This window comes from Oryx dammah, unplaced genomic scaffold (assembly GCF_014754425.2).
Source record: "Oryx dammah isolate SB20612 unplaced genomic scaffold, SCBI_Odam_1.1 HiC_scaffold_6, whole genome shotgun sequence".
NCBI classification, from domain to species: domain Eukaryota; kingdom Metazoa; phylum Chordata; class Mammalia; order Artiodactyla; family Bovidae; genus Oryx; species Oryx dammah.
Window position 1 is genome coordinate 24,226,702 of NW_024070190.1, and position 12,424 is coordinate 24,239,125.

The 12,424-nt window shown below is 50.6% G+C and overlaps 1 long non-coding RNA gene across 1 annotated transcript; it reads left to right on the forward strand.

Annotated features, from left to right (window-relative positions):
* The first annotated feature begins 76 nt into the window (after positions 1-76).
* Positions 77-4,534, forward strand: LOC120865365. The gene is made up of 2 exons (XR_005721378.1): positions 77-312; positions 2,780-4,534. It is a non-coding gene; the product is annotated as an uncharacterized LOC120865365 (long non-coding RNA).
* Positions 4,535-12,424: the final 7,890 nt, after the last annotated feature.

Sequence of the window (12,424 nt, forward strand, 5' to 3'; positions counted from 1 at the left end):
TTCCGCCCGCCGGTCGCGGTCCCCGGGCGAAGGAGGCCGCTAGACTCTGCCTGGAGCGCCCCCTGACGGCCAGTCGGAGTGGGCGCGCCTGCCCGTGGGAGAGCCAGACAGGAGAGCAAGCAGCTAGCGCCGGCCAAGCGCGCCGCGACGACCCGGGGTCTGCGCGCAGGTGGACCCCTTCCCGCCGCCGGCGCGCTGCGCCAGTTCACCACGGCGGTCCAGAGTCCGGACTCCAAGGCGGCGGCAGCGCAGACCAAAGGAGCCCGTGGCAGTTCCGGCCGAGACAGCGCCCAGCGACTGGAAACGAACCAGGTGAGGAGTCCCAGGGGTATTTACACATGGCCCTTTACCGCCTTCCAACTGGTTTTATTTTGTTTTCATTTTTCATCGGCTGATGTGATGTGTTTAACTTTGCATGCTAACGCAGTTCCCTCTGGGGGCAGGGTGCACGTAGGCAATGTTCTTACGAAAGTAACTGGAAACCACCCGAATGTCCCTCAGTGGGGTGGGGAGTGGCCTAATGAGGAACACTGACATTTGTCACAAAGAATGGAGTCTATATGTCTGCTTTGGCCGAGGAAAATGTCCAGGGCAGAAAAATGGAAAGGTGACACTCAGACTATTGTGCATGGTGCAATCCATGTTTAAAATTCTATGTTTGATTCTTTTCTTGTAAACGAAGGAAGAATATGAAAGAAGACACGCATGGTTCCTTGCCTTCTTGTTGGAAAGGGGTAGAAGCCCACTTTAGACCGTTCTGTATTGCTTTATACAGTGAATAAGATATATAATTCCTATGAGTGAAATAAATATATTTGAGAAGTGCTGAAATGTGCCCCAAGAAAACTGGCCTCTGGACACGGGACAGGATATGCACACTCTTGCCCACACTGGCACCCAGCCCCAAAGAGGGACATGCAGACAAAGCCAGACCGTCCTAGCAGGAAGGCCAGAACCTTGGCAGGGATAATCCTTCCTGTCACCAGAGGTTCCTAAGCTGCTTAAGGGCTTGGAGACATTTCTCTGAGACAGAAGAGCAGGAGGTTGGGAGAAGTCAGAGGACTCTGGCCAAAGTCTATGAGGGAGGTGATGAGGACTGTAGCAGCATGGCCAGTAGGGACCAAGGGCCCGGAGTTTCCTATCAGGTATCTGCTTACATCTAAAATCATTTTAAAATGTAGATCACGTCATTCCTCTACTTGAAACCCTGCAGTGGCTCCTGTTTCACTCAAAGTCCACGGCTTACAGAATCTGCCTCCTCCCAGCTACACCCCTCCCAAAGTCCCTGTTACCCACCACTCCCATTCTCAGCTTTCCACAAATACACACTCCCTCCCTTATACTGGCTGTTCCCTCTGCCCAGGCCCCACCTAGCTCCTTCACCCGCTTCAAGTCTTTGCTCAGACGTTTAGCTCCTCTATATTCCCGACCCTTCCTTGGTTGCATGTATGCTCAGTCATGTCTGACTCTTTGTGACCCCGTGGACTGTAGCCTACCAGGCTCCTCTGTCCATGAGATTTCCCAGTTGACAATACTGGAGTGGATTGCCACTTCCTCGTCCAGGAGATCTTCCCAACCCAGAGACTGAACTAGTGTCTATTGCGTCTCCTCCATTGCAGGTGGAAACTTTACTGCTTAGCCACCGGGGAAGCCTCCCTTATTCTGCTCTATTTATTCCCGTATCACTTACTCTGTTAAAGACTCTTTTACAGTTGGTTTGGTGTTGGCTCTCTCTCCCTACTTGTAACAAGCATCACAAGGGCAGTTGCTTTGCTGATCCCCAGTGCTGAGAGCTCTGTTGGGTGTGCAGCAGGTGCTGGATAAACACTGTAGCTACTAGAAATGAGAATGGATGATGGAACATTCATGTGGGAATTGACCAGAGGCTGTCTAAACGCTGCAGAACAGGGCTCTGGGGAGATGCTCTTGGAGATTCATACCTGGAAATCGTGGGCAGATGGGCTAAGTCTCTGGGGCATCAGGTGGACTGGCCACTTGCCCTGGCTATCCCCCCGGGCCTTGACCACAGGGCTCCCTTAAAGGCAGCGTCAAGTCATGGTCAGAGAACGGCATCGTCTTGACTTCAGGCAGCCCTGCTGCTGCTGCTGCCCTGAGCACCGCGTAAAGACTGTCTGCGGGAAGGCCTTCCTTACATTCTCCTCCCACCTCCCTGGCACGCAGTCACTTGGGGAAACCGGTCCCAAGCACACATTTAGGATCTTATCTGGTCTCTGTTTTGTGATCCAAAGGCTTAGTGACAGTCTAGAGGAATTTCTTCTTTGTTACCCATTAAGCTCCCCTGAAAAATCATGGCCATAAAAATCAATAGTGTCCCTGTATGAGTGCAACAGCCACTTAGAAAATACAATATGAAAGACATCCAGTTCACAATAGGAACCAGATATGAAACACTGCTAATAAATTTAACAAACATTGTGTGGACCTATGTGAAAAAAAGTAAAAATCCTCACTGAGAGCACACCAAGGATTCAGGTTGGTATAGGGACACATGGCGTTCACAGTTGAACAGCTGCAATGGTGTAAAATGTTAAGTTCACCTCTGTATTAGTTAGCCTTCAAGATGGTTCTCGATGATCCCGGACACCTGGTATCTGTGACTTTGGTGGCCTTTCTCACACATACCAGGGTCGTCTGTGTGATCAATCTGGCATGCACCAGAAGTGACCATCTGTCACTTCTGAGATTAGGTTATAAAAGATTTTTCTGCTTCCTCCTCAGGTTCTCTCCCTTCCTCTCTCTCTTTTCTTCTCTCTCTCAGCATTCACTCTGGGGAGACCATATTACAAAACCTACATGTCAAGGAACTGAAGTCTCCTGCCAAGAGTTACATGAGTGGCGGAGGATATGGTCAGATAAGACTGCAGCCGCAGCCAACAGTTTCACTGCAACCTGACGAGAGATCCTGAGCTAGCATCCCCCAGCCACACTGTTCCTAGTTTCCTGACCCTCAGACAGGGTGTGAGATGGATAAGTGCTATTTCAAGCTGCTGAACTTTGGGGTAATGTGTCCTGCAGCGAAGCATAACTAATACAATCCCAAATTGAATCTATTTCTACAGTTTCAAGCCAAACCTGAAATTTAACTGGTATGTGGGCAAGACACTTTGATAAAGTGTTTCCCAAGTTAGCCAAATGAATGAACAGATGAGAACAGTCTAGAAAATACAGTGGAATGTTGAACTCTCTACTGCCAGTATTCAGACTTCTAAAACAAACATTTCAGTTCTCTCACACACACACAAAAACAGATAGATTGAAATAAGAAAGCCCAGTTGTTGCTGTTTAATCACTAAGCTGTGTCTGACTCTTTTGCAACCCCATGAACTGCAGCCTGCCAGGTTCTTCTGTCCATGGGATTTTCCAGGCAGGAATACCAGACTGGGTTGCCATTTCCTTCTCCAGGGGGTCCTCCCAACCCAGAGATCAAACCACTGTCTCCTGCATTGCAGGCGGATTCTTTACTACTGAGCCAGCAGGGAAACCTGAGACAGCCCATACTCAGATACAAATACGTATATAATTAGAATGTGACCCAACTGACACTTAATAATGGGGTGAGGGAGAGGATGGCTATTTATTCAATTAACAGAGCAGGGACAATTTGCCAGATCCTTACCTGTTACCTGTGATTGTACCAGGATAGCCCTCAGGGGTCATGACCTTAGGGGTTCTGTGACATGCAAAAGAATAACTACTGTGTAATTAGTCATAATCGTGGGAAATTTCAAAATAACAGGTGGATTCAATAAAAGGGGCTTAGATTAATAAATCATGGTGAGTCTATAGAATGAAATCCTATACAGACATTAGAACTGACGTTGAGCATAGCTGTTGGCATGAAAGGGTAATTGTGATATATTACTAGTGGGAAAAATCATGTGTAGGGTCCTCCCAGCCTACTGTATCAGGAAAAAGAGTATTTTAACCCCCAGTGCCTTCTAAAGAGAGTAAACAGGTCCTAATGAAAGGAAAGGCACAGAGTCTTCCCTAGTGCTCCAGTTGTTAAAAATTCATCTGCCCATGCAGGGGACATGGGTTTGATCCCTGGTCCAGAAACTAGGATCCCACATGCCTCAGGCAACTAAGCATATGAGCCACAACTAGTGAAGCGGACGTGCCTAGAGACTGTGTTCTGCCACAAGAGATGCCACCGCAGTGAGAAACCTGGGGACCACAGCTAAAGAGCAGCTTTCACTCTCCACTAGAGGAAGCGTGTGCACAGCAGCGAAAATCCAACACATACAAAAATAAATAAGTAAATCCTAAAAAAAAAAAAAAAGGAACGGCCCATGAACTTCTGGAAACCATGCTAGGTTTAGATATGCACATTTGGGAGGCCAAGCTGTGTTGAGCTGACTTGCTCCAGGACTGAAAACCAGGATCTCTGAGCCCACAGGAGGCAGAGGAAGAAGCAAAGTGATGGCCACACACCTGAGACGGTGGACCACTCTGCCCCAGATCTTCATCAAAATGATTTCACTCACAAAACGCTTGCTGTGATATTTATTTAAAAGAGAAAAAAAAGTGAACTTTAATTCTGCCAGGGCAGAGGAGGGACAAAAGGAACCATTAAGGGGCATAGTAGTGGGACGCATGTGGGCGTGACCAGGTATTAGCAAAGCTCATGAGGAGGGCTTGGGGCTTTCCGCACCATGGAATTGCTGGGGTCGGAGTACAGGGTGGAGTACAGGTTGAGAATACCAATGCTGATGTTAAATAAAAAGCACAGACACACACATTTGTGATTGTAGCTTCAGAGCCCAGGGTTGCAGCCAGCCAGACCTGACCTTCCAGTGGCGCAGAGCTTCTTAAGTAATCAGGTCTCTGCACAAGGCTTTGATCAGCGTTCAGTGGGTGCGGTAAGTTATGTCAGAACCATGTGGCCAGGCTCACAGTAGGTGGCAAGGGGAGTTGTTTCCTGCTCCTTAATATGGGACTGAGTTCCTCACTAACTTGGTGAATCAACATACTAGGCGGGGGTGTTGGGTGTTGGGAGTTAATTCTATGTCCCCAGATTCCTTCTGGTTTACAGGAAGTCCTAAATCCTGCACAGGCGTGTTTCCTGAGCCTGGGACTGATACACAAAACAAGCAGAAATCAGCTGATTTTCTACTACAGTCTGAACCTGTGGCTGCCAGCACTCGGCGAGTCCGGGAATGGGCCAGCATTCCAAGAGGTGGAGCCACTGATGGAGAGAAAACATGGGGCAGTGTGAAGTCTGGTCATGTCCCCACGGCCCCATGCCTCTCTTAGACTACCCCACCCTCCCTGTTATCAGAGTCCCCTTCTGCTTCACCTCCTCTCCATTAAGGTCATTACAACCAGTTACTTGGCTAGCCCTGCATTTGTCTTGCCAAGGATGCCACGGGGGTGGACTGGACATGACACCAAGGACCTGGGCCAGACCCTCTCTAAGGGCCGTTTCTGATGGCCCATTTCCCACTGGAGGTCCCTCCTGGGCTCTGCTCTCTCTTTGACGGCAGCCATCCCACCTCCTTGCTGCCCAGCCCCACTTCCATCACCTCCCCCAGAAAGCCAGTGACACAACAACAAAAAAAGGTAGTTTCCAGAAATGGTCCTTGGCTCACCGGATGCCGAGTCCTCTGGGCTGCACACCGCTCGTATAGTAGGGGCTCTGGGTCCACAGGTGGAGGGAATATTGAGCGGGCTGCCCCCTCTCCATCACAGACAGACAAACTATGCTCATCTGCACTCCCGCTCCCTAAACCTCTCCAGGAGCCCTGGTCCTGCTAATTAGAAAACGCTTGACTCCATCCGAATCCCCCTGGAACCAGGCCACTCAGCAAAAGTATAACAGATTGACTCGGTGTCAGTCCAGGACTGATTCTTATTGACTCAAAGGGCAGGAGGTGACTCTGAGACCGCAGATGACAAACAGGCCTGTGCTATGGGCAGCCGCCCACACAGCCCTCCCCGGGGCCCCTGACTAAAGACCACACGTCGGCCAGGCCTGCCTGCTGCCTCTCTCAGCTGCAGAGTCACCTCCAAATCACAGGCCTGGCCCCACCAGGCCCCTAGCCTGTCCCGCCTAGTGGAGAGGAGCAGCAGTGCCCTCACCCTATAAGCACCTGAGAACTCCAGGGAGCCCTGGGCTCCCATTCGGGCCCGGAAGAGCGAGCAGAGATCACTGCCAATACTTCCTGCATGCCCACCATGAGGCCACAGGCACTGTGCTAAGGCCTTTCTTCTCCTAACTTTAATTTTCAGAATAAGATTATGAGGCGGACAGTTTTATTATTCCAAGGCCAATTTTGTTGTCAAAGTCAACAGCGGCTAATGATCTAGGACCTAAACCTAAGTCTTAGTGAGCCCTAACAGGTTCCGCCCTTTCATCCTCCACCTCCACCCTCTGGGTTCTTGTTCTGAGCTGAACAGTCCTTCTGGAGCCAGGCAGTGGTGTCTCACCTCCTCAGTGGTCACTCCTGGTGGGTATGGACAAGAATACATGTGCCTCCTGCTCCTTGCCACCACCTGCCCACAGACCACATCTGTCCCTGTGGGATCCCACATACTATTCAGCTTGAAGAGGTGACCGCCACCTCCAGGCTGCTTTTGGGAGCAGTGAGAAGGCTGAGCAGAGGCTGTGAGCTAGGCAAACAGCCTCCCATAGGCTGGGTCCTCAGTTCCCTACAAAGGGGGATTCCAGCCCCAATCCTCACTTCCCCAAGCTGTGGGACTTAGGGTAGAGATGGCTGGTGTCCTTCAATATCTAGCCTTGCCTCTTCTTCCTGGGCATACAGAGACCTTGACCTGGCAGCTTGACGTGGCTTCAGATGATGGAACATGGGCACGAGTGATGTGCAAGCACCAGGCCTCTTTCCTAAGATTCTCCGTCACTGGGTCCTCACCCTCTTCCCCACTCCAGCCACCAGCTGACTAGACTAGAGCCTTCAAAGCCCTATTGGAGGGTGGGGTCACAAGATGGAAGGAGTCTGGGTCCCTGAAAGACTGTGTGGAGCAGAATATTTGCCACCCCAACCCCTCAGCCCTCCACCAGAGACTGTGACATGAGCAGAAAACATGTATTTTTAAAAGCCATCAAGGTTTAGGGGATATTTGCCATAATGGTTAGTCTGTCCTGACTCTAATGCAGTGGTCTTTTAACTTGAACCTGTGTTAGAATCACCAAGTGAAAGTGAAAGTGTTAGTTGCTCAGTCATGTCCGACTCTCTGCAACCCCCCGTCCATGGATTTCTCCAGGCAAGAATACTGGAGTGGGTAGCCATTCTCTTCTCCAGGGGATCTTCCTGACTCAGGGATCAAATTCGTGTCTCCTGCATTGCAGGCAGATTCTTTACAGTCTGAGTCATCGGGGAAGCCCCAGAATCACCAACGGGCTGGTCACAACAGTGACTGCTGAGCTCTATTCCTGAGTTTCTGATACCACAGGCCCAGAGTGGGACCACAGAATTTGCATGTTTAACGAGTTCCCAAGTGACACCACAGCTGCTGGGCCAGGGGGTCACACGTAGAGAATCATCGCACTGTTGCTGAAGCTGCAGTGTTATAATCAGCATCCCCACTTTACAGAGGAAATGGTCCCCAGTTCCTGTCTGTTTTGCTGCCACTGTGCTGCCTCCACACCGTGTGGCCCCCACATCTGCCCCTTCTATGCTCACGGCTTGTGTCCTGTGAGTTGGTGTCTTCAGACAGGGTGAGAACAGTCCTTGGAGTAGACATCCTGGGCTATCAACCCAGTTCTGCTACTCAGCATGCGCAGCACCCGTGTGTTCAGCTTCCTCTAGTGCCAAACATATCTCACCTGCCCAGCAGTGTTGCCCAAAGTAGGTTTTTTAATGAGGCTATCTGAGTGTTGCCCTTGAGCAGCAGATGCTTGGAACAGAAGGAACGAACATTGGTCCTAGATGAGCCCATTCCAGCCTCACTCCTGAGAACCACGTGGACGTTCACCGGTATTGCTGCCTCCAAGGCCAGTGACTGGCATTTGTCCCCGTACAGTCTTGGGGTGGAGGATGGTGGGGGGTGGGATATAGAAAGAGACAAAAAACACAGTTGAAAACTTTTAACGCACACCTTGGCCAGGTGTAAGAATTGTGTTGCCCGGAGGAAGGAAGGGAGTTCACCAGCCAGGGACTGGGCCCCCACACCCCAGTTTCTTAGAACATCCTTATAGATTCTCTTTTATATGAGAATCCTGCAAGACACCCCCACCCCCTGCAGCTTCCAAGAATGGTTTTAAGATCCACAGAGAGGAGAGGTAAGCTCACTTCAAAATGCAGTTATGCTTGGAAAGAGATTCAGATGCACGTGAGATGTCTAACTTTTAGAAGAGGTGACCAGATGTTCTGTTGACTGTGGAGGAGCCAATTTCATCCTCAGGGCCCTGGTGATCCCACACTCCTGGATCATCCCTCAAGGAGCCCTCAAATCCAGGCCTGGATTTAGCCAACGGGCAATAGTGGTCCCCTGAGCTTAGATGGGCGAGACTGGAGGGGGTAACTTGGGATATGACTGAGATTTACAACTGGAGGAACAGAAGACAAATTCTACATGTCTGCAGGAGCAGGTGACCCCATGGGTCTAAAGCGGCTTTGCTGACAGTGGGCTCTCTGGGCAGCAGACGACCGGAGCCATCCAGTCCCCACTGAGAAGGCAGCCAGTGCTCTTAGGACCCCTCTGATAGTGGCTGGCCCTGACCAAGGGCACCCAGGAGACAACCTCATCCCCTGGCTCCACTTCACAGTGAGAAGTTGGCTCCTTTGGACTCCCTGAATGGGTCCTATTTTTTTTAAAAGTGAACTCTGCCAGAGAAACAAGAAGTGGAAGGAAATTTGGAATAAGCAGGAGATCGTGGGTGGAAACCTCTGCCTGGTTTAGAGCACAGCCTTCAGTTATCTGATCCTGATTCTCAAATTTCATTGCCTTTGAGCTGTTTTACAACTCTTTAAGTTGTAGTTAATGCAAAATACTTCTTGTCTATGGACATGCATATAGTATATTTGAATGATCCTTCAGGAAAGGGGAATGACCATTGACATTTTTCCCCTGAAAAAAAGCCAGTCTCAACATTCCTTTACTCTGTATAGATTTACAGTCCACTGCAATTTCTCCTTTGAATTGCTTGTTAATCTTACCAGATCCATCGTTTAATTAATGAGTTAAATCTTTGACATGTGCATGTTTAACATTTAGATGAGTGATGCCGCATTTAAAAAAAAATAATCTGACAAAATACACAGGAAAGAGGGCCTCTCAGGAATGAGAAGAGTTGCCATGCAGTGCAACCCCCGGCCCCGGCAGCTCCATCCATATCACCCCCAACAGGTGTCCAGCCTGGGTTTGCCTACCTGCAGCAACAGGGTGCTCAGTCCCTCCCAGAGGTCAATTCTCCACATGTATGATCATAGCTGTGCTGACTTTTAAAAGTAGAACAAAGCAAGAACAGATCTAAAACTAAAAAGAAAACACAGCCCTCCTCCCAGCCCCAGCTGATAATGACTGCTTGGACCCCCCCAAATCACCTGCAAACAAAGCTTGCAACCCCGGGCTCCCTGCAAAGGCACAGTAAGGCTGAAATGGCTGGGCGGTGAGGGCTAGGAGAGAGGGGAGGATGTGGCCCAGAAGAAGGTGCCGCCACGAAGTGGAGGCTGAAGGTGAGACTGCTGGGCTTATGTGCCTTAGAACAGTCTTAAGACACTGTTAACTGGCTGCCCTCCTGACCTTAGGGCTATAAATCCAGAAGGTCTTGGAAACGAAGATTTCCTCCTGGGGACCTGGGCTAGTACAGAGGGACTGCATGCACATGTCTTACACACATACACACGTGTGCCTCCACGACTCCATGCATGTCTCTCTCTCACACACACACACACACGAATGCCTCCAGTCCTGCTGCAGCCATCCTGCGTTTGGGTTGGACACACTCGCTTGTCAAGGTGGGAGGTGCACGGACCACCTCCTGGCCTTGGCTTCAGGCCTGCTCCAGGCCCCCCTGCTGGACTCAGCCCCTCACTCTGAGGCCTAGGATGGGTCACAGCACTTCTCTCATCTCTGTTCTCCCTGCCTGGAATGGAACCAAATATGGTCTCCAACCACAGGAGCCTTCCCATCCCATCCAAACATGTCATCCTGCTAGTTTCAGAGCATCTATTCAGGTTCTTCTTTCTCGTCCAAGCTCCTTTACCCCAGGCTCCTTCCCCGGTCTCCCCCAGATCATCCCTTCAAGAGCTCTTGCAGGCAGGCTGTGGCCCTCTCCTGGCCCCCTTGGCCGGAGAGGAACACTGCTTCCTCTAGGGGCTTCAGGAGCTACGTCTCAGGCTGTGTTGGTTTCTGGCAGGATCCACACTCCCGGCAAGAAGAAACCCCGTCTTCTGCCTCCCCACCACCATGACACAGAAAGCAAACAGACCTTGAACCCCAAATACCAGCTGAGCCCCAACAGACCTAAGCGTTGTTCTTAAAAGGACAAGGAAGTGGGGCTTTTCACTTCAGCCTGGCTGGGAGCTTGAGCTGTGTTTCCCATAACCTGGGCAGCTGAGCCTGGTGGGGACTGCTGCTGCTGCTAAGTCACGTCAGTTGTGTCCGACTGTGCGACTCCATAGACAGCAGCCCACCAGGATCTGCTGTCCCTGGGATTCTCCAGGCAAGAACACTGCTAGTTAGATAGAATTCAGTAATTGCATTAGCAGTAGTTGTGAGGGGTGCCTACTTAGTAATCCATCTAAACCTATGTTAAAATGCTTAGATGAGCCACCTCATCTCATTTAAACCTTGAAACAACCTCATGTCGGAGGTGTTTCTCACAAAAAACACCCAAAGTGGTTAAATAACTGGCCAAAGGCTACAAGGCTGGTGAGTAGTAGGTGGCTGGGCAGTTGATAACACCCTTCAAGTTTACCTCGCTGTCTCTCCTCTACACAAACTCATCAGATTCTCCCAGAAACCTTGTGAAATCAAGACCTCAAATGATTTCCACCTGAAAAATGAAGAAGCTGAGGCACTGAAATGTTTGGGGTTTGTATGTACGTGTGTTTGGGGTGTTTGTTTTCAAGCCCGAGCTCACTGAAGCACAGGCCTTAATCTACAGCAGAGAGCCTGGTACTACAAGGGAAGCAGAGCAATGGCGATCCCACTCAGTCTCTGTGGGAATTCACCTTCAGAGCCAAGACCGCCCCCACTTCCCCACCTACCCTGGGGTCACTATCTAGTTTTGCCTCTGGCACATAGCTACCTGCCTGGGGAAGTGGCCAAACCAATAGGCTGAGCCCATCAGGGTGATCTGCTCTTCTCCAGGAGGGGGTCAACCCAGCAGTCAGGCAGCGAGCCATCTGGACTCCAAAGCCCCATTGCAGGGCTTGTCTGCCGGGCTCTGCAGCTCCCTCCCTGGCAACCTCAGGGCGGCCCTGGATCTCCAGCGCACATATCCTCATCTGTACACAAGGATGCCATTCAAACCACTGCTTTCTCACAGAACCAGCTGTCTCCGAAGGCAAAGGTGGATTGCAGGGCCACCTTGCTCAGCCTGCCTGTGGAAGCTGTGCTGTCGCAGGCCACAGGCTCCTGGAGGACACGTCACCCATCCCCTGCCCACCAGCCCTCATGCCAGAATGAGCCCGTACATCCCAGGTGCTCAGGCCACCCGCACTACTCAACAGCTGGGCAGCACAGGCACACCCCAGCCCTGAGTAGCCGCTCATTACGACGGCAGCCCACCTCCCTGGAGAATTTCTCTAAAATATGTTTTCCTTACAAAAACCTTCTTGGAAGTAATTCTAATAATAAGACACAGTGGGGTTCTTAATAGCCCTTGTAAAAACAAAACACCCTGTAACCAAAATGTTCATCCACAGGAGTGTAATAGGGGTGATTGGCAGCCCTTCCCATGTCCGTCTCCTCTACAGGAGTCTGGTTCCCCCACCACGGCATTTCAGTGGGATGAACACAAACAGGGGGCTGGTCGGGGGGGGGGAATCCCCTCAATGGCTTTACCACCATGCCATCCTCTTCAGAGGCTCCAGGTAGTTCGTGGTGGGGTCTTGCCTCCCTCTGCCTTGGGTGATGGGAACACCGTGACAGGTGGAGCAGGCAGGAAAGGAAACCAGATCCTCAGGGCTGGCATCACTGTGTCACTCAGATCTAACCCTGAAACTCACCCACCTCTAGACTTTCCAGGTTCAGGAGCCAAAACCCTCCCTTCACTGTTTCGGTCAGTTTGAATGGGGTTTTCTGTTCCCTGTGACTGTAAACACAATCCCCATTCTAAAACTAGCTTCATTCACTCATGGCAGTCCTGCAGTGGACTGTGATAATGCATTGCGGATGGGTATTCAGCCACGGAGAAATATTTCTGAGACATAGTAAGTAGAATTAATTGCAAAACACAATTCTCGTTTGTGTGGAAAAGATACTTGAACATGCATGC